The sequence below is a fragment of the Bidens hawaiensis genome, unplaced genomic scaffold (genome assembly GCF_021521415.1).
Source record: "Bidens hawaiensis isolate Kalapana, Puna unplaced genomic scaffold, B.hawaiensis_p1.1 tig00012472_1, whole genome shotgun sequence".
Taxonomy (NCBI): Eukaryota; Viridiplantae; Streptophyta; class Magnoliopsida; order Asterales; family Asteraceae; genus Bidens; species Bidens hawaiensis.
Window position 1 is genome coordinate 127,281 of NW_027492020.1, and position 22,190 is coordinate 149,470.

The 22,190-nt window shown below is 42.9% G+C and overlaps 1 pseudogene; it reads right to left on the reverse strand.

The window, feature by feature from the left end:
- Window positions 1–15,163: 15,163 nt before the first annotated feature.
- On the reverse strand, window positions 15,164–17,501 carry LOC143541149 (exocyst complex component EXO70H1 pseudogene; annotated as a pseudogene).
- Between the last annotated feature and the right edge of the window lie 4,689 nt (window positions 17,502–22,190).

Genomic DNA, 22,190 nt, shown 5'->3' on the forward strand with positions numbered 1-22,190 from the left:
AGTACTTCTATATTAATTATAGCTATAGGAGCATTCACATCTCATTCTCCATCTTTAGCTTTATAATTTAACTTAAAAAATACACTTTTCTAAATTTGTTAATCACATTCTATAAAACTCTTAAGAGAATTCACATCTTTTTCATCATCTCTTGTCATATACTTAAACTAAAAATCATACTTTTAAAATTTATTTCTCATTAAAATATAAAAACCCTACATCCCATCCGTAATACCTATTTATATATCATTTTTTTCACATTCATCATATTTATCTCTAATCAATTAGATAATACTTTTTTTTTCTCAATAATAATTTCGCATCCCACTAACAAAATATATTAAAAATTTGAGGAATTAGTTTGTTTTCCCATAAAAATATGGGGGATAGAGACGGGGATGAGGGTGGGATGTAGGGTTTTCTATGTTTTTTTAGTCATTTTTCCTTATATTTAAGAATAAAATTAGAAACATGGGATGAAATGTGAATGCTCTAACTATTTAACTAACTTCTTGATACAACCCTAAAGAAAGTTGGTATAAAGACGTATTGGATCCATTGAATGGGACGCAATCGTTATGAACTTAGTGTCATAATTGTCTTGTTTTCACATTATTTATTGGATTCTTCAAAATTGAAAATTTTAAGTTCAATTTCATCCAAGGTCAATTATCAAAGGCAACAACTAAAATCGTTTGGTGCAAAATGAAGCTCAAGTATATTGAGTCATCAACCGAAACAATGGTCCACAAGAAAAATATAAAACACAATATTTTTAGGAGTTTGTTATGGCCACAAATACAAGTATATATACATCAAATACAACAATAAAATAACATTTTTAACCATCAATTGTCAAACATAACACAAAGATCTTGTTGGACAAAGTCCATGAAGCCTTGTGTGCAAGAGAGAGATTCACAAACACTATTATTCATCATGTTAAGAAAATACATAGATTAATTTAGATGTGACACAAGTTTTGGCACTTAATGTAGCCAATGAGGTCAACCTCAACGTGTCTATTTTCAGTTGATTTATAGTTATCGTTATGATTTGAAAGAAGATATTGATCCAAGTTATGACCACCAAATTAATGAGGTCGACCCCATTATGTAGATGCACCCCTACGTGGTCTTGATGCATTGACATGTGACCAAATTTTATTGTCTCATCAGCATACATAGAAAAATATGTTAAAGAAACTACGTGGAAAAATATTTAGATTAAAGTCATCACACGTCTCTTGTGTGTACATTGTTACTAACACCAAGTGTCATGTAATCGTGTGGCGCCATAGAAGTTCTACAATTTAATTTCAAGTATGTTCTCACAAAGTGCCTAAGTGGTAAGAAGATGAGAATTTATTTTGAAGATCTGGTGATCAAACTCTGGCATTCCACCTGATTTACTATGGGACTTGTGTTTTTCCTTGTTCATGTTAGTCGTGAGACCGGTCCCCTACCATGTTAGTCGTGAGACCGGTCGGAAGGGGACGCCCATAGAAGCGTATACCATTCATTTATTTTTACATCAATGGCTTTTGGGCCCTTTTTTAATAAATATTTCTAAGCAAGTAACTTATAAAAAATGCTACAGAGTACTCACGAACTAAAAGGAAAAGTAAATAGAGTAAAAATCATTTTTAAAAGTATAAATAACATCACCCGTATAATTTATAATATGTATTGACCGCCGAAAATATTTCCTACGGACTAAAGTGCGAATTTTCTGCTTGTCATAACATTAATCGATTTTTGAAAATTCAAGTAAATTTGAGCTTTCACACAATCAAAGGTCAAATATTAAAAGAAAAATGTCAAAACGTTTGGTACAAAAAGGCCCCATAAGAAATAAATGAAGCCCGATGAGAGTTTCTCATGTCCAAGTGCATGTCTTATACTTATACTCTTAATATATATATTAGAACTATTATTTTTTATAATGGTAAATACTAGTGTATTACATCTATTTCTACTCACACATAAATTACATCAAAGTTACCTATATATAATTGAATCTAAACTCTTTCATCTAAAAAGCTTACACCTCTAACACGTGGGCTATTTCCGCAATAGCTCAATGACATTAAAATAATATAATATACCTTCTCTCTTTTTGCCGCAATATTTTGCCATTCTCATACGGTCGCACGTCATGTTAATAAAAAGAGGTAAAAGTGCTTTGTACTTTGGTTTAAGTATATGATTGAAAGGATATAAAAGCATGTAATATATTCACGACCGTCTCAATAAATAAATAATTTCAGCATGTGAATCATATGTCATTTATGTGTATTATAGACCACAAAATGTATCTGTAACAATCTCAAAATCAAAATTACATACATATAATTTTTTACTTAGTAGAATTTGAAGGAAAAAAAAAACTGAAGCCTAAAATCATTGCTTTATTATTGAAGAGGTAGGTCCAGCAGAGCCCAGTTGGACCCGCAAGACTCACCTTGAAAAGAGACGTTTGCGCAAAGACCAACTGGATCCGCAGGACCCACCATGCTCAGAGAGATGAAGACCTTACGCGCAGTACGCTAGCTGTTCCCGCAGGAAAAGCCTCCCAATGGTGAAGTACCCCGCCTGTTCCTGCAGCTGCGGATACAAGCCATCAGGGAAGGCTACCCGCACTAATAGTAAGGCTACACGCACAAGGCACTAACTCTCAATAATTCAGTAATGTCACCTGAAAAAGGAATGAGCAAGGCGGGAATACCCCCGCCCAAATGAGCCAGTCCGTACGCTTCTGGAAGATCTTTTGTACTATACCTGCCAAGGTATGGACAAAATAGACAAGATCTGACCAAAGCAGCCTATGAACCAATCACAGGGTGACAGCTCACCGACAACAGTACGAGGAGGAGCATGCTCTAGTACAAAATGTCACTATCAGCCGCTGCCTAACCACCAACCCTCATCGTGGCACGTACATAGCCTGTAGTTGGTGGAAAAGGAATAGTACACAGCCGGCCATGTCACTATCAGCCGCTGCCTACCCACCAACCAGCATGGCACGTACGTAGCCCACAGTTGGTGGAAAAGGAATATTATACAGCTGGCTGTACCTGCTTGGAAACCTACCTTCGGCTATAAATACTCCAACACCTTGGAACGGTATCATCATCATATACTCTCATATATCATCTGATACTATCTTATCTAGCGATTTCTCTTAATATACACTTATATTCAGAGCAATCTAGTCTGATTCTCACGCCGGAGAGTGGTCACAAGGAGGTACCCCCCCTTTCTCAGTGACGAGCTCACGGTGTCTGTTTTGCAGGTCATCAGAAGAATAACCATCTTTGTCGGACATAACCCTCGTGGGAAACATCTACTTGACCCTAAGATTATCCGTAATCTGCCGGGGTCGCATAGTGTTTCTTCATTGGCGCCATCCGTGCATAAAAGCTAGAACTAATTCTTTTTCAGTTTTTTCAAAACCTCTGGAAAGATGGTTAAGGTTACTCCGATGCCAAGGCCAACGAGTGACCAAGAAACTCCGGTAACCACAACCCCAGCTACTGGGGGGAACACCGGCGAGTACACAATTTTTACGAACACTACCCCGGTTACCCAAGCCGGGGCAAGTGCAGTAAACAATCCTTCACTGGGATTCACCGATACCCAGTTGGAGAGACAACAGACGAGGCTCCCCCGCCAAACACTTGATCAAGTTAAAGCGTGGGCGGAAGCACGTCAGAAGAAATTCCAAGCTGAGTTGGATGAACGCTTAGGTTCACTCCAACAGGCTGACGAATTCGGAAGCACTCGACAACAGCTCAACATGAGCAATGAGTGCGAGTACTTGGACGATGATTGGGAGGAGTCCGACAGTGACGCAAACCCTCGTCATAGGGCGAAAGGGAAGCGCAAGGAAACGGACTTCCAACCAAGAAGGAATTTTGGAGAAACCTTCAAACCAAGGAACGCGGGGGGAAACCCACGTGACTTCTCCAAAACCTTTAGACCAACTGTTGCAAATGCGGGAACATCCAAGTTTGCAAGGGACATCGCGGAAGCAATTGCTCCGAAGAGTGCCAAACAGATGTCCAACATCGGCACTTATGATGGTATATCCGACCTAGACGATCACTTGAACAGATTCATAGCGGGGGCAACCGTCAGCAACTGGACGGAACCCACGTGGTGTTATATGTTCCAGATGACGCTGGTTAGAGCGGCCAGGGCGTGGTTTGATCGTCTACCGGTCCACCACATCTATGATTGGGCGGATTTCCAACACAAGTTCAGCCAGCACTTCAGTCAACAGAGGAAATATACTGAAGAGCAGTGGACGATCCTCAACTGCATTAGAGAGGATGATGAATCTTTACTCGACTTCATCACTCGCTTTAACTAGAAAAAGCTGAGTCTGGGCACCATAAGCGAAGATCTTGTTCGCGCCGCTTTCATCCAGGGCGCCGAATACCCAGAGCTTATCCGCACGTTGACGGGTAAAGACGGCATGCCATCCACATGGGATGTCATCATGACGGCGGCCAAGCGCTTTGCCGAAACGGAGAAGCAACTGGGTAGGGATCTTCCCCAGAGTACAAACCTCTACACGCAGAGGACTAGAGAAAACAACGTCCGGACCACCCGGCAAAACAAAAAGAGGAAGCTAGGTATTTGGCAGTCAAAGGTAAACTTTGATACCTCATCCAGCTCTCGCCCTCTAGTAGGCGGAAGGGATAACACGCACCCATCAAGCCGAAAACCCCGGTGGACGCCACTCACCAAAAGCGTCACGGAGATATTTGCCACTGAAAAACTCCCATGGCCAAAAGCTCCAATGATCCGCCAGCGACATAACGCGGATCAGAGCAAATCTTGTGACTTCCACGGGACAAAGGGTCACACCACTGAGGAGTGTACATCCTTGAAGGATATTGTTGAAACATTCGTCAATGATGGAAAACTTACACACCTTGTGGCATCAATCAAGAACGGAGGGAGGAATGATAACCGATACAAAGGCAACGGACGAAAGCCCGTTGACATCAGCATCCACATGGTTCATAGTAACGTCAGAGGAAGAAAAAGACGAACGACAGAACCATACGCGTGGAAGGAAGCTGAGGTGCGCTTCCCGCGAGTGCCAGGAGGACCCAGCAAAGAAGGCCCTATCGTCATCAAAAGCCAGCTGGGGCACTACATCACTTCCCGCACTCTTGCTGACAACGGCGCCTCGTCAACGGTTATGTACAGGCAGTTCTTCGACAAGCTAGACGACGAAGACAAGGAACGCCTGGAAACGGTCTACGCCTCGATGGAAGGGTTCGACGGCAGCACAAACACCCCCCTGGGTATCCTATCTTTCCCCGTCATTCTCACGGACGGGAAACACTCCCGCACAGAAGACGTGGACTTTGTCGTAATGAGGAAACCACACCACACATACGACATTCTCTTCGGGAGAGACGGGATGGCAAGATTCAATGCCGTGGTATCTTCAGTCCACGGCATGATGGGATGGCCAACAGCTGAGGGTGTAGCGATGATCACCGGTATTCCCCAGGTATGCATCGCATCTGTCTCATCTGAACCCAAACCAAAGATGGCTAAACCAACCATCACCGAACCAGAAGAATAGGCCTTCAATGGCAAATACCCTGACCAGGCTGTTACCATTGACCCAACAGTCACTAATCCAACGCGCACCTTACTCAAACGCTTACTACAGAAAAACGCTGACATCTTCGCGTGGACACCAGCTGACATGACTGGTGTACCTCGAAGTAAGGCAGAGCATAAGCTCAAGTGTGACCCGGCTTTTACGCCAGTCATACAAAAGCGCAGAGTAATGGGGGTGGAACAAGCTAACGCGTGCAGAACCCAAGTCAAGGAACTCCTTGACGCGGGCATCGTACGCGTTAGCAGATATCAAACATGGGTTGCAAATCCCGTCATGGTACCGAAATCTAACAAACAATTGCGCATGTGCATAGATTTCAAAGACTTAAACAAAGCATGCCCCAAAGATTGTTACTCGTTACCCGAAATTGACCTTAAGGTAGATTCGTTAGCACTGTTTCGCCTTAAATGCTTCCTTGATGCGTATAAGGGGTCCATCAAATCCACATGGCCGTTGACGATCAGGATAAAACCGCATTTCGGACGCCCGATGGCACATTTTGTTATCAAATGATGCCATTCGGACTTAAGAATGCCGGGTCCACATACCAACGCCTGATGGACAAAGAGTTTCATGCCCAAATTGGGAGGAACTTGGAAGTCTACATGGATAACTTGGTCATCAAAAGCCCTGAGCCAGAAGCGATGTTGAAAGACATCGAAGAAACTTTCAACACGCTCAGACCGAGCAAGTGTTCCTTTGGGATGGAAGAAGGGAAGTTCTTAGGAGTCATTGTTACTAAAGATGGCTTCAGAGCGAACCCTGAAAAGGTCGAAGCCATTATCAAAATGGAATCACCTACTACCATCAAGCAAGCTCAGACACTGAATGGACGACTAGTCGCACCTAACCGCTTTTTGGCAAACCATGCGGATAGGTCGTTCCCATTCGTGTCAACATTGAGAAACTGTTTAAAGAAAATGCACTTCCGCTGGACACCAGAAGCGGAAGCAGCTTTTCAGGAAATTCGGTCGCGCTTGATCGAACTCCCAACGCTCACAGCACCAGAAGCGGGGGATGAATTAATCCTATACATTTCCGCCACAGATAGAGCAACCGGGGCAGTCCTGCTAGTAGAGCGAAAAGGCATCCAGATGCCAATCTACTATCTTAGCCGTGTCCTAACAGACGTAGAAACCCGGTACTCTACCCTGGAAAAATTAGTCTTAGCACTTGTACAGGCTTCACGCAGGCTAAGACGATATTTCTAAGGTCACCCAATCACCATTCTCACCAACTTCAAACTTGCAAACGTTCTAGGCAAACCCGAATTGTCAGGACGCCTAGCCAAATGGGCAATTGAGTTGGGGGAATACGCGATAAAGTACAAGCCAAGACCAGCCATAAAAGGCCAGGTTTTGGCCGACTTTATTGCGGAAGTCCCCGCATCGCGGGAAAAAGAGTGCCAGGAAGAGGCTCAACCCTCTCCAGCACAGGACATCGATGATGTCTAGCGACTCTACACTGATGGAGCAGCCAGCAACGAGGGTTCATGCGCAGGGTTGAAACTAACCAACCCAGCAGGTCAAGAATACACTTACGCTATTCGACTGGATTTTCCAAGTACGAATAACGAAGCGGAGTATGAAGCATTCTTGGCCGGACTGAGAATTCCGCGTAAGATGGGAGTGAAGAACTTGGAAGCCCACGTGGATTCCATGTTAGTAGCCAACCAAATAAACGGGACGTACACGGCCGTGAACGACACAATGGCTCTGTACCTCGCACAAGCAAAAACCCTTATGCGCGATTTTAACGATTTTAAGGTCATACACGTCAAGCGTAGCGAAAACAAATCTGCGGATGCGTTAAGCAAGCTTGCATCATTAGCCTTCACCCACTTGGGAAAGGACATCCGCATTGAACTCCTTGGAGCACCATCAGTACCGCACAAGGAAATCTGTGTCATCCAAACCGGCACATAAACGTGGATGACACCAATAATAAATTACCTTGCGGCGGGTATACTACCAGAGTCAAAAACACAGGCAAGAAAAATACGCTGTAAAGCACTGAACTATCAACTCATCAATGACATCCTTTACAGACGTAACTTTCTTGGCCCACTCCTAAGATGCGTGGACAACCAAGATGCTGGCTACCTCCTAAGGGAAGTGCACGAGGGCATCTGTGGAATACACGCAGGTCCACGCGCTGTTGTAGCCAAGCTAAACAACGCGGGATACTTTTGGCCGGGGATGCATACGGATGCGCTGGCATACATCAGAAAGTGTAGGTCTTGCCAGCTCTACGCACCCAACACGCATCGCCCGAAGAATGAACTTGTCCCAGTCACTTCTTCATGGCCATTTCAGAAGTGGGCCATCGACGTGACAGGCCCATTTCCCACAGCAGCAGGGAACGTTCAGTTTCTAGTGGTAGCTATCGATTACTTCACCAAGTGGATAGAAGCAAAACCCTTAGCCCAAACAACCGCCAAACATATCAAAAAGTTTATTTGGGAATTCATTATTTGTCGTTTTGGACTTCCACAGAACTTGGTGAGCGATAACGGCACCAACTTTGCTGACAAGAAGCTACAGAAGTGGCTGGAAGAACTTCAAATCACCCACACCTTTAACTCAGTGGCGCACCCGCAGGGTAATGGTGAGGTGGAAAGAGCAAATAAGAGCATCGTCGACGGCATAAAGAAAAGATTCTTGGAACACAGATCCGGCTGGGTGGACGAAGTTCCACACGTCCTTTGGGCAAACAGAACGCTGAAAAAGGCCAGTACGGGAGAAACCCCGTTCAGCCTCACTTATGGCACCGAAGCCATGGTCCCGGTCGAAATTGGTTTACCGTCCCCAAGGGTCTCGATTCAGCCAGAAGACAATGATGCAGAAAGACGGTTAGACCTTATGCTAACCGAAGAACGCAGAGACTTAGCCGCAGCGCGTGAAGAGAACTACAAGCGACAAATGCAAAAGTACTACAACACGCGGGTAAAACTCTGCAACTTTAATGTCGGAGACTACATACTGCGTAACAACGAGGTTTCGAACCAAGAACGCCCAGGAAAGCTGGCCCCGGTCTGGGAAGGGCCATACATTATCAAAGAAGTTTTGGGAAAGGGCGCATACCGGCTCAAAAGGCTCGATGGCACCCCCATCCCATGAACATGGAATGGAGCTCAATTGCGCAAATGTTACATGTAGATCAATTCCAAACTTGTAAAGAAAAGGCCTAGAGCCACTTCTAATGGAAATGATTCTCCTTTATCACATTGTGTTGATAACCTTACCTTTATACTTATGACCTTTCCACACTGATATGCCAGTATTCACCGCATAAATAAGTGTGAAAAGAAGTAAGTCGTTGCGTGTGAAAGGCGGCAAAACCCACAAGCGTAAAAACGGTAAAAATTTCTAAGGAAAAGGTGAGGAAAACCTTCATGCAGGTCAGTTATAGGTGAAGTTTGGTCATCCCACTAAATGAAAGTGACGGTCCTACCCGCACAATCATGATAGAAGGAAACTGAACATTAACCTATTGACAACCACGCATCGAAAGGTTAAACTTCTTCAAAACACTTAGAAAATTTCTAAGGAAAAGATGAGGAAAACCTTCACGCAGGTCAGATATAGGCAAAGTTTAGCCATCCTACTAAGTGAAAGTGACGGTCTTACCCGCACAATCACGAAAGAGGAAGCAAAACTTTAACCTATTATCTGCCACGTTGAAAGGTTAACTTATCCACACTACTCAAGAAATTGCTAAGTTAAACCAAAATATGCGTGAAACAAAACATATAAGGTTTACAAGGCAAGGCATTAACAAAAGATTTATATTCCATAAAAATTCAAGTATTACAAGAATGGCTGGGCACATACCCGCATACAAGAATATAAATCTATACAAAAATAAAAATCTATTCCAACGGTGGAAAGGGATCTAAAGGATCAAGCTTCAGGACCACTCCCACTTGAACCCGCACCATCAGTTGAGTGTGGCGGTTCAAGGAAAGCCTTGAGAATAGCTAGCCCATCATCAGCAGCAGCAATCTCGTTCACCTTCTCCACCACCGGATGCGGGAAGGCAGCATACTGGTTCACTGCTTGGCCATAAGCAGCTTCAGTATCCACGTCATATAGAGGGAAGTTGGAAGGCGGGATGCCCTTCTCAACAAACCCTAGACCAAGCAGGAAGCCAGCCTTTTCCCCATCCTCATGAGAAGCGTTGAGGGCTGCGCTCATGGCATCGTCATAAGATGTGTTCGTGAGAACCCGATGCACAACCTACAAAACAGAAATATATCAAAAACTCTTCTAAAGTGTAAGGAAAAGCGTAAAGAAATTATGAAGCTGCGCATACCTGCGACAACGCTTCTCGAAGAAGCCATTCCTTGGTGACCAGAGCCTCCTGGAGGGAAGCTTGAGCTTCATCACGGGCGCGTTCGGCTTCGTTTTTAGTAAGGTTGGCAAGCAACACATCTTTAGCTGCAGCCTCTTCAAAGCCCTTCAGCTTACGCTCAGTGTGGTCAAGCATGCCCCTCTGGTCCAAGATCTCTTGGAGCTTCTTGGCGTCTTCCATGGCCAAGGCATCATGAGCCTGCTGGAGCTTCTCTAATTTGGATTTAAGTTCTTCAACTTCAGTGCGTAGAGGCTCAGCAACAGCTTCAGCCTTGGTAACCTCTCAGTTGCGTTCCGTGCATTTTCCTTAGCCAACCGAAGCTGTTCATTAACAGCTTGGGTAGCCTTGGAACGGGCCTCGAGCCGGGCCTGAACTTCAACCTCGAGGGCCTTGAAGGCCTTCTCCTTTTCCGCAGCAATGGCGGCAAGCCTCTTATTCTCCTCCCGGATAGCCCGCGCCTGAGCCACTTCCAGGCTACGCGCCGTCTTTAACTTGTCGTTTTCACGACAAAGCAACTCGACGCGCGGCTGCATCCGGGCAAGGAGAATCCGAAGCTCATTCGTCAGCCTACCCTCCTGGTAGCTAGACATGGCTTCCCCCAGCGCACCGCTTGGGGCGGCGTGGCGTGCCCACTCGACACAATCCGCAGCAGTCCAGAGGGTCGTTCCCCGGCGGATACTCCACCGAGGAGCGTACACCTCGTTGGAATCACGAACTGCAAAAACAAAAAACAGTTAAAAAAAATGATAAAAGGGATATAAGGCCAAGATAACCCCACGCACCTGTAGGGTCGACAACAGGCCGATAGCCACCAAACCCATCACCTGAACCTAAGGGATATCCATCCAAAAGGTCAAGGAGACGGGAAGGAGGCAAAGATTGGCTAGAAGCCCCAACCCTGAACATACCTGAAGGACCGGCCGTAGTCGCCGGCGCCGGAGGAGACATGGTGGAGGCCGCCACGGTAGAAACCAACGGAGGTGAACTCACTGGAGGTGAACTCACAACCGTGGCCGTCGCTGCGGAAGAACCCGCAAGAAAAACCACCGCCGGCTCAGTGAAGGATTCCGTGAAGATGGCACTGACAGCCGGCGGGGATGATGTTACAGTTGGAACAGTTGCCTCAACGGGATGAGCAACTGAACCAATACTGCAAACAGGCGTAGCCGCCTGGGTCATCGCCTCGGGTAGGTTGACCAAACCTACCGTCATGGGTCCAGAGCTGCTCCTTCCCACTCCACTCTGGAATGCGGTTGCATCCACGCCTGCATGAAGACAAGATATTTAAATATAATGGCGGAAAGATATGCAGTTAAAGTAAATGAAATTTATACTTACGAGTTTTCTTGAGCTTGAAGGTTCTGACAGGCGGGGACGAACCTGACGGGGCCGGCCTCTACACGCCGGTCACCGTCGTTGTACTGGGCTGCCCGGAGGTGACAGCTGTCTCAACCTCCGGAACAGTGGTCCCACCATCACCAGGGTTCCCCACTGCCTCCTCGCTTTCGGTCTCCGAGTCGGACCGATTTCCATGATCGGCAGTGGAGGCAACCTTCGACTTGCCCTTCGCGCCAGCAGCCTTCTTCTTCCACACGAAGAAGGGACCATCTGTGGATTCCTCATCAGAAGATGACAAAATTAGAGGAATTCCAGCAGAGGTTTGAGCATGAAGGGGGCGGGGGTTAAAGAAACCCTTACCTGGCCTGGCGGGTAGACCTTCACAAACCGATCCGCCGTTTGCTCCAGGATGGGCAACTCATTCTCATCAAGAGCACGAGTACCCAGCCGAGCGGGACCACCGCTCTCACGCGGTTGCAGAAGCGACTGCAAGTTGTTTCCCTCTGAAAATAAAAGAGAAACAGTTAGAAGAAAAAACCCTAAATCAGCAAAAAGAGATGGAGCATACCATAGGGAATAGAATTCGAACCGTATTCGAGGACGATGGGAATCTCTGGCGCCTATGCCCCAGCATCCTTCCATACCCGGCTCATCCCAAACATCACCATCCCAGACTCCGCAAAGCGGTAAACCGGAGTCTGGATCCGGGAGATCTTGGTAAACCATTCCGCCTCCTGGTAGTTGGAGGCGTGAAGGTTGGGGAGTGCCCTCCCGTTCTTGAATGTCATCGCAATAGGGACGACACGGGCAGAGATATAGAAGAACTCCCGCTTCCAAGACCGAAAACTGCGCTCGGTAGCACAGATCTTCAAACCCTTGATCCGAGTGATCAAGGTGTACCAGCCCTGGATGCACCTCCAGGAGTAGAAGGTCATCAGGCGGTCGACGCGGGGCTCAACGCCCAGAATGTGGCACACCCATTCAAAGTGGCGAACCTTTGCGATCGCCATCGGGTGCACCTCTGTTAAATGTACACCGTGTCTCTCCAAAAAAAGGTACACAAACTTCGTCAATGGGAACCTAAGATTCCCATAGATGAAGAATGCAGCATACACCCCTATCTTGCCCTTGGGGGCATCGTACACCGTCTGGTGAGGCTCAGGAAACTCAGGCTCGAAAGGCTCGAGCATGAACTTCTTGACGATGTACTGGTATAGGTCGACGGAAAGAGCACACTGGCACTCTCCAGCAGTACTCTTATCGTCCTTATCAGACGCGGACATCGGGTTCTCGGTGTACACGTCAGACTCCTCGGCAGTAGCCTCAGGCTCATGAATGGAAGACATGTTTTGGATGTAGAGAAGAACGATTTCAGGAGAATGCTCGACGGAAAAGTTAGAGTATTCGCCGGAAATCGTTTAGAAGAAGAAGAGTGAAGTGAAGGTGTGGATTAAGATGCACCCTCTCCCCCTTTATATACTCATCGCAATGAATGCGATGAATTTAATGCGGAGGAGAGAGGAAAGCGCAGGTGCAATGAAACTATGACACGTGCAAAGAGCAAGCTGGCAACAGCTGTTGAAAGGACGCGCGTCGTAAAATTCGCGCCCACGCGCCTGAAAAAGCGTCTGGAATGACCATATACTGTCACGTCGCCATAACTTCCTGCACGTCCTGAAACTGTCAGAAGAAACCGTCGGACGACGCTAACGTCCCTTCAACAGTTTGGACTGTTCTTATCCTTTCACCAACTCTTCGAATTTCAAAAAGATTCAAAAAGATTCAAAAATAAGAGGGAATATACCCCCTTACCTTGGTAACCAATAAACCGTAAGACAAATGCGGGTACAGTGTCAAGGAGAAACCCTTCACATACTTAGCACTTGCAGGGAATTGAAACCAAGAAGGATCTTCTGGGCCATGCTTGCGGAAAGGGAAATAACATCCCCGCATAGCGGGAACGTTGAGAACTAGATTGTCTGAAACTCCAAGATGAAATTGGTTGTTTAACATAATTGATCACTATGTCTAAAACTACCAAAACCTCGTGGAGAATCTACACAAGTTAAACTCAACGCTCCTGACTTGCGAGGAGGTTACACACCTACCCGCATCATACCCAAATATCAAGCAGAAAAGTCGGGAATTTCTGCACGTGACATTAGGAAAACCGCGGGAAGAATCCCCACGGAAAACCTTAAAACTAAAAACCCTTTTCAAAACCCCTTGCTTAAGTCCAAAAGTTCACCTCACTTATTAACAATTCATGAGAAGAACAATGGACTGGGGGGACTTGAAGAGGTAGGTCCAGCAGAGCCCAGTTGGACCCGCAAGACTCACCTTGAAGAGGGACGTCTGCGCAAAGACCAACTGGATCCGCAGGACCCACCATGCTCAGAGAGATGAAGACCTTACGCGCAGTACGCTAGCTGTTCCCGCAGGAAAAGCCTCCCAATGGTGAAGTACCCCGCCTATTCCCGCAGCTGCGGATACAATCCATCAGGGAAGGCTACCCGCACTAATAGTAAGGCTACACGCACAAGGCACTAACTCTCAATAATTCAGTAATGTCACCTAAAGAAGGAATGAGCAAGGCGGGAATACCCCCGCCCAAATGAGCCAGTCCGTACGCTTCTGGAAGATCTTTTGTACTATACCTGCCAAGGTATGGACAAAATAGACAAGATCTGACCAAAGCAGCCCATGAACCAATCACAGGGTGACAGCTCACCGACAACAGTACGAGGAGGAGCATGCTCTAGTACAAAATGTCACTATCAGCCGCTGCCTACCCACCAACCCTCATCGTGGCACGTACATAGCCTGTAGTTGGTGGAAAAGGAATAGTACACAGCCGGCCATGTCACTATCAGCCGCTGCCTACCCACCTACCAGCATGGCACGTACGTAGCCCACAGTTGGTGGAAAATGAATATTATACAGCTGGCTGTACCTGCTTGGAAACCTACATTCGGCTATAAATACTCCAACACCTTGGAACGGTATCATCATCATATACTCTCATATATCATCTGATACTATCTTATCTAGCTATTTCTCTTAATATACACTTATATTCAGAGCAATCTAGTCTGATTCTCACGCCGGAGGGTGGTCACAAGGAGGTACCCCCCCTTTCTCAGTGACGAGCTCACGGTGTCTGTTTTGCAGGTCATCAGAAGAATAACCATATTTGCCGGACATAACCCTCGTGGGAAACATCTACTTGACCCTAAGATTATCCGTAATCTGCCGGGGTCGCATAGTGTTTCTTCAATTACACTTCTACTTGAGTCACCTGAGTGTTTGATATAATTTTATACCTAGTTATTTTTAGTTTGGATATTTGTATACAGAATGACTTTGATGAATACTCGAGAATTCAAATCTAGGAATGTAAAACATGTTATGAACTTAGGCCATAACAATGGGTAATTTATACATCTTTTATAATCATGTGTGGCTAAGGGGGTGTAAAATAAAGCGATGATTTTAAGCTCTTTTTTCTTTACATGCACCCTTAAATTCTAAAAAGTAAAAAATTATACGTAAGTGATTATAGTTTTAAAATTATTTGACGATACAATTTGTGATTTATAATTATACATACACATGAAAAAAAAAACATTTTATTATGCGTGTTACAAAACCTAGTGACAACTAATAATCACTTTGAATAAAGCTTTTAAGTTTTGACTGCTTTTAAACAAAACCTAGTGACAACTAATAATCACTTTGAATAAAGCTTTTGACTGTTTCTAATCATATAAATTACGCTATGAATCAGACATCCAATAAGAGCAAAAACATACATTATGCACGCATTTAATTATTTAATGTTAATAACCTTTAATCATAAGGAATCAATACAATCGTATTTCATATTCCCAAGTATGAGACATGAGAGCATTTAATTTACATATACAACCCTTCAAGAATCATAGGGAGTGCAAAATCACAATTTTAAATAAACAAATATCAATATAACAACGGTCATTCACCGTGAAAACGATGTTCTTGACCCTGATAACGACGATGATGCCGACCCGGAACCCGAAACCGACACCGAAGACGAAGCCGATACGCTCCCGGACCCGAAAAACAGGTCTGAAAGCGCGTTCCCCAAATCCTCGGGCGCGTATTTAACAACTCCGGCTAACTTCCTATCTTTCTCCATCTCTTCTCTCCACTCGTTATAAAATTCTCGATACGCGGGTAACAATTTACCCGCGATCGACAATTTAATCTGGTCCCGAAGCTTACCGTTCGGTATCACAACGGTAAGCTGTTTTCGGTGAATCTCTTCAAACAACATGTTGACTTTTTTTAAACATTGTTTTGCTTGTTCTGGAGTCATCGACGCTGTTCTGTTCTGAACAACGTCAACGACGTGGCCCCATGCGACCTTTTCATAATTAGCAGCAAATTTTTTTACATCAGATTCACGCTTCCCAATAAATTCATCACCTAGAAGGTATTTCAGATTCGATGATCGGGTTTTTAACAGGATTTGCTGGAGGTTGTTGGCTAGGAATAAATACGTTAGCGACACGTCCTTGATGTGCTTCGTTTTCTCGCCGAGTTTGCAAACGAGCACGAATATAAGCCACACGAACCATAACGTGACCGCGGGCGATGGAGACGTGTCGATAAATGATTTATCGAAAAACGACTCGGGTATCGGAGTCTTCTCGGGAGGCGGGGTTTCGAATAAAATATCCGCTAAAACAACGTAATCAGCAAGAAGTGAGAGAAAATTCATCGTATCGATTGTAAGTTTGTGAATTCCAGCTCCCGCTACAATTGTCTTCCGCGGTTGCTTGTTAAGAAGATTTTCGTACTCGATTAACTCCAACCGCACCGATTCACCTAACTTAACCAACGAATTAAGCGCTTGATCGACGATATGTTTAGTCGATTGAAAAGAAAATATTGACACGATCTCTGGCCATTGATTCGCTATGGCCGTGTACATATCAAGCCATCTAAAGATCCTCTCGGGTGCTTTCTTACTACTTTTCACCACATTTTCGGGAAACCCGAATAGAATCAAAGCGCCTTCTTTCGTGATTTCTGTGTAACACGATTCACGAATCGAATCAGACGAAGCGAAGACTTGATCGCATAGAATTCGCTCTCCGTGAAACAATGTTTTCATTGAGACTTTCACAGCTTCTAAATATATTTGGATTTTGATATCCAAAGCCTCCCAGTCCATTTTATGAACTTGACTAGATTTCATCTTTTCGACGCCGAGTTTATATATACCTTCATCGACAATCGATTTTCGTATAACTTTGTATATGTTCACACATTCTTTACCATAACCAGTTGATATCATGCAATCAGCAATCATCTTAAGATCACTCATAACTCCTTCAGCTTCATCTTCAACTTTACTAATCAATTCGCCCGTAACTCGCACATCATCATCCGATTCGTCAACAAAATCGGACAAACTCGACGTAGACGTTCTAGACGATCTAATCGAAACGGACTCTGGGTCTAATTGCGCTCGATTCAACGACAAAATTTGGTAAAACTCTTTCTCCAACCGCTTCATCGCGATCTGCATGAGATGCTGAGCTCGGATTAACAAATCCGAGCTCGAATTCTCAGCGACTAATGATCGCATGGCTTTATGAAGCTTGTTGACGAGTTTAATAAACTCTGAAGCCTCTGCACGGTTCTCATAGAACAGTGATGTTACAGACGCGTAAGTAGAGGTCGTTGGGTCCCATTTAATGATAACAGGCTCAGCGACCTCCAGGGTCTGTACCATCACTGAGTCGGAGAGGCTTTGGGTGGGAGCGGGTAGGCTAAATCGTGACGGGGAAGGGTAATGAGCTATGAAGGAAGATGAAGATCGTTTTGGAGAGAAACTGAATTTCTTCATGTTGTTTGTGAGTTTTGGTTTAGAAACTTGGAGAATAAGGTATTAAAGAATGAAGTTATTGAATTATTGGGTTTGAGAGAATTAATGATTTGGTGAGTAGAGAAATGTAGAATTTGGAAATTAGTTTAGTGAATATTTTGGGGTGATGTGAGGGGTATATATAGACCACAACAGAGACAAAAAAATTGCAATTATTGACACTGTTTTCTTTTTGACTTTTATTGTTTTTGTGCAAGAAACTTCAAGGTTCCGCCCACATATTTTCTCTATAATTTTGTATTTTTTTTCTAACATATGCCATATAGATATATGTACACACGTGTATGAAGTCAGGTTCGACTCAATAAATATGAAGGCCTAAATCAGATTTTAAGGCATTTCTTGGCAACTGTTAAGAATTTTTTATTTTTTTGCTTACTACAAGTTTTGAACTCATGATCTATACTTTTGTAATAATCAAGTCTACCACTATACCAATACATTACTTTGAATTTAGTTTACCAATTATAATATATTTATATATAATGAAGACCTTAAAGCCCTGACTTGTTTTCCCTGGTCTACGGGCCGACCCTGTTTGAAGTAGAGGATAGAGTATGGTTGGTCCACGCACAATAACCATCTATGAGTGAAGGGACCGCTTACATGATTTCTTTGTAGTTTTGTATTTTTTTTTTCACACATATATGATCTAAAACTTTGACGTAAAAGACAGGGACCTCTATTAACAAAGAAGGAGAGTGTAGGGGGAGTGTGTCAGTGTGTGTGTGTGAGAGAGAGAGAGAGAGAAGGAGGGGGGGGGGGGGGGGCATGTTGGCTGACCCGACTAATATCGTATACTTAGTCTTGAGTATTATCAATTTATCATATTTATTAGAAAGTAATAGTATATGATCACGGTATTAAGAGTTTGAACCTTAGTTTATAAGAGTTTGAAAAGTATTGAGAAAAAAATAAAGGTATAATAGTATTACAACATTTCTGTTTAGTGAAATATGTGGTTAAGAAATTTATGTGTTTTCACATTAATTAGAATGTTTAGACCATGTGTAGTCGTAAAGCTCCACATCCAGGGGTTATGCGCCACGTGGAGCCTAGTCAGAGTTATGGTTTTGTACAAAAAACAAGTGTAGTCATAAAGCCTCTATAACTTGGAGGGGGCGGTGTTTCCAAAGTTATACACTTGTTTTTTGTTGACATTATCCGCGTTGTATCTAAAACGCACAAAAAAAATTCAACAAAGTTTTTAGGGGGTACTTAAGTTTTTAAATTTATGCATGTGCATTTACTATTTTTACACATATATTTCTTAATTACAACATGCATATAAATCTACTATTATATAAAACACGATCAATATATCGATTTGGTGAACATGTTTAGACATTAAGTTATTTGACTTATTTCACATTTATTAAAAACAGCCTTTTTATTAATTTTAATAGAAGATATTGCTATATCATAGTTTATTAAAATGGATAAAACATAATTTAATATAGGTTAGTTATTTTTATTTATATTAAGACACGAATAACCAATCTTGCTAGTCAAACTTTTGTGTTGTTCCATTTTAATGTGTCATAGATGACGTGTCATGTATGACCTGACGTAGTGTCAACTATATATGGAGAAAGTTGCTGAGGTGGCTAATATACACCAATAGCAGTCTCATGATTATCCATCCTTAATTTTCCACGAAATTAGGGTCAGAATACCCTTCCCACTTCATTCCTTTATTCCATGATGATTACTTTTTCACCATAAACTTGGCCTTTTGTTATCCTTTAGACTAAGGGGTATGGGGGTTTTAGTGGGGGCTTCAGCAGAGCCAATAACCAATAATATTATGACGTGAGAGAAACTGGATAAGGGGGTGTTGGAGCCCCTGGTGGAGCCCCTGACCCCTGGTGTGGAGGGGCTCCAGCGATTTTTTTTTTATTTTTTTATAAATATATTCAAACAACATATTATTAAAAAAACACATAAAGTATTAAAAAAAACACACATTAATAAAAAAACACATTAATATCTAAAATTCAAATTACAAAAAAAAAAACATACTAAAAATTAAACAAACAATAATACTTAATAATAACACTAATCTAATACAAGATCATCGGGTCGCCTCGCCCACAAATGTTCAACCAACTCATGTCGAAGATTCCCGTGTGTCTCACGGCTCTTGATATTTGCTATGTTATGAAGTCTTTGTTGATCACTGATTGTGGACGGTTGTGACGGAATGTCACCTTGGTAGTTTTGGCAGATAGCTTTGCCCTCGTCTTCTAACGTCATGTTGTGTAGGATCAGACACGTGTAGACGACGTCCATTATCCTCTCCCGAGTCCAATAACGTATCGGGTTCGCCAGCACATGATATTGTTTTTTCAGAACTCCAAAAGCTCTTTCAATATCTTTTCTAGCAGACTCTTGCTTCTTCGTAAAATACTTCCGTTTATCGGCGATTGGATCTGTAAAAGCTTTCACTAACAAAGCCCATTCGTTGTAAATACCATCGACCAGATAGTACCCGTACTTGAAGAGTTCTCCATTTGCAACAAAAGCTTGAGGTGGTTCAACCCCGTCGATAAGGTCGTTGATCAAATGTGACTGATCGATAACATTAAGGTCGTTATTTGACCCAGCAACACCAAAAAAAGCATGCCAAAACCAAAGATCCTGTGACACCGCCGCCTCAAGTATAATGGTCGGCCCTTCATGATCACCACGGTGGAACTGACCTCGCCAGGCCGTTGGACACATAGCCCATCCAACATGCGTACAATCGAGGCTAACTAGCATCCCAGGAAAACCATGTTTTTCTGCGTGCACCTCATATATGCGTTGGATATCATACATTGTAGGTTTACGCAGATATCTCAGAGAGTAAATCGATGTGACTCCTACGTATATAAATACGATATAAGTATATATATCTATAGTTATAGGCATTAAAATAATCTATAAACATATAATATATATTAAAAAATGTAATAAATATTTAATAAAAACTAAAATTAATGTTTTTTACCTTGGCAGAAAAAATGAAGGGATTCACGTGCAACCCTTTTCGACATCTGTAAATACTCATCCAAAGCGTCCGACGAAAAGCCGTACGCTAATTGACGGATAGCATCCGTGCATTTTTTAAGAGAAGTAAAACCGGGGAGACCCCTAGCATCCTCCCTTTGTTGAAAAAAGGGATACCGTGCCTCTAAATCACTTGTTATACGCATGAACAATTGTCTGCTCATTCGGAAACGAGTTTGAAAATCCGACTCCTCGTATACCGGTTGAGGGCTAAAATAATGCCTAATCAAAGTATCGTTAGCACCCGATCGATCACGATCACGAGGTAGTGCTCTAACTCTCGGGACTCGAGGTTGTTGGGCTTGATTTTGCAAAAGATCCACCACGGTTGCGATCAAAACTCCCCCTACTTGAAGAAGCAAATCATCCTCTTCAGAGGAGTCGGAATCAGACGAGAACCACGACATTTTTTTTTGTTAATTTTGAGAGGATTTTAGGAGGAAAGGTGTATAATTGTTGTGTGTTTTGATTGTTTATTTGTATAGGTATATATAGAAGTAAATTTTTTTTTAATTTAATAATGAGCCAACGGCTCTTTTTGCTAAAAACGAGGCATTTTTTATGTTGTAAATTAAAAACACAATTAATGTATAAAAACAACATTAATAAAAAAATACATTAATAACTAAAAATTAAAAAACCAACAAAAAAAATAAAATAAAAATTAAAGTAATAAAAAGAAACATTCTTCTTATTCTTCGGCCTGGTCTTCTTCGATCAACCTCTTTCGGATACGTTCCTTTTGCTTTTCCATTAGCATTTGATCGACCGGATGGAGGTAACTGAAGTCTCTAGTAAGAAAGTCAAAATCTTTCATTCGAGTTTTTTTCTTTTTGTCATAAGAGACCACCTCCATGGTTTTGTTGAATTTATTGAAGGATTCAACAAGATTGGCGATGTTTACGTCTTCCCTCTCAGCCGGTTTTTTCCCCTTGGCGTCCCTTCCCAATGGCCGCCTCCTCGGTTGTAACGATTCCGGCAAATTCAGGTATACCCTAGCCGGAATATACCATTTATGTGTTATTTAATACTGAATATATAAATTATAATGTGTTTATACGAGTATATAAGATTCACAAGTATGAATTATACTCGAATGTACAGCTAGTCGTATTGGAATTACGATTAACCGATGAACGATTATTGAAACCCGATCGAATCGGGGATTACATTATAGACGAAATATATGATGTTTAGTAAGGTTTACGAAGTATTAAGGCTACGGGATAAGTGAATTATAGCACAGAAAAAGGATTTCGATTTATTGGTACGTCGGTACGATAAACGAAACCTTTAACATCAAACCAAGCAAGAGAAGATCGATCAAGCCGAAAAAGATGCACAATGACCAACAATATGATGTGTTGAGTCAATAAATGTCATGGTTTAAGTTTTTAAAGTTTTTAAATCGGTTTTATATAAATTTTATTTTCAAGCCGAAAAACGACCGTTTTAGCCTCGTTTTAAGCCGAATTAAGTGTTTAACCGAAAAACGAACTGAACCAGATTATCCACAACATTATCCGGATTACACAATCCAAATGTGTGGCCAAGGTTTGAGATGTGGGCCCCACCCCACACCATACATGGACCGATCGGTCCATTTGGTGCACACACACATATCATTTTCTTTTTTTAACACTCCAACTCCACATTTCTCTCAACACTTTCAACATTCATCCAAAAACCCAAGTTTTTAAGCAAGAATCATAAGGTATAAACATATTATTATGGTTTAATCTTGGTTTTTAATTCCAAAATCTTGAGAAAATGAGGTTTCAAGTGAAAAATGGGTGAAAACCCGAGATGAAACCGATTCTTGCATGATCAAGTGATGTATACAAGTTATACAAGGGATCTTGGT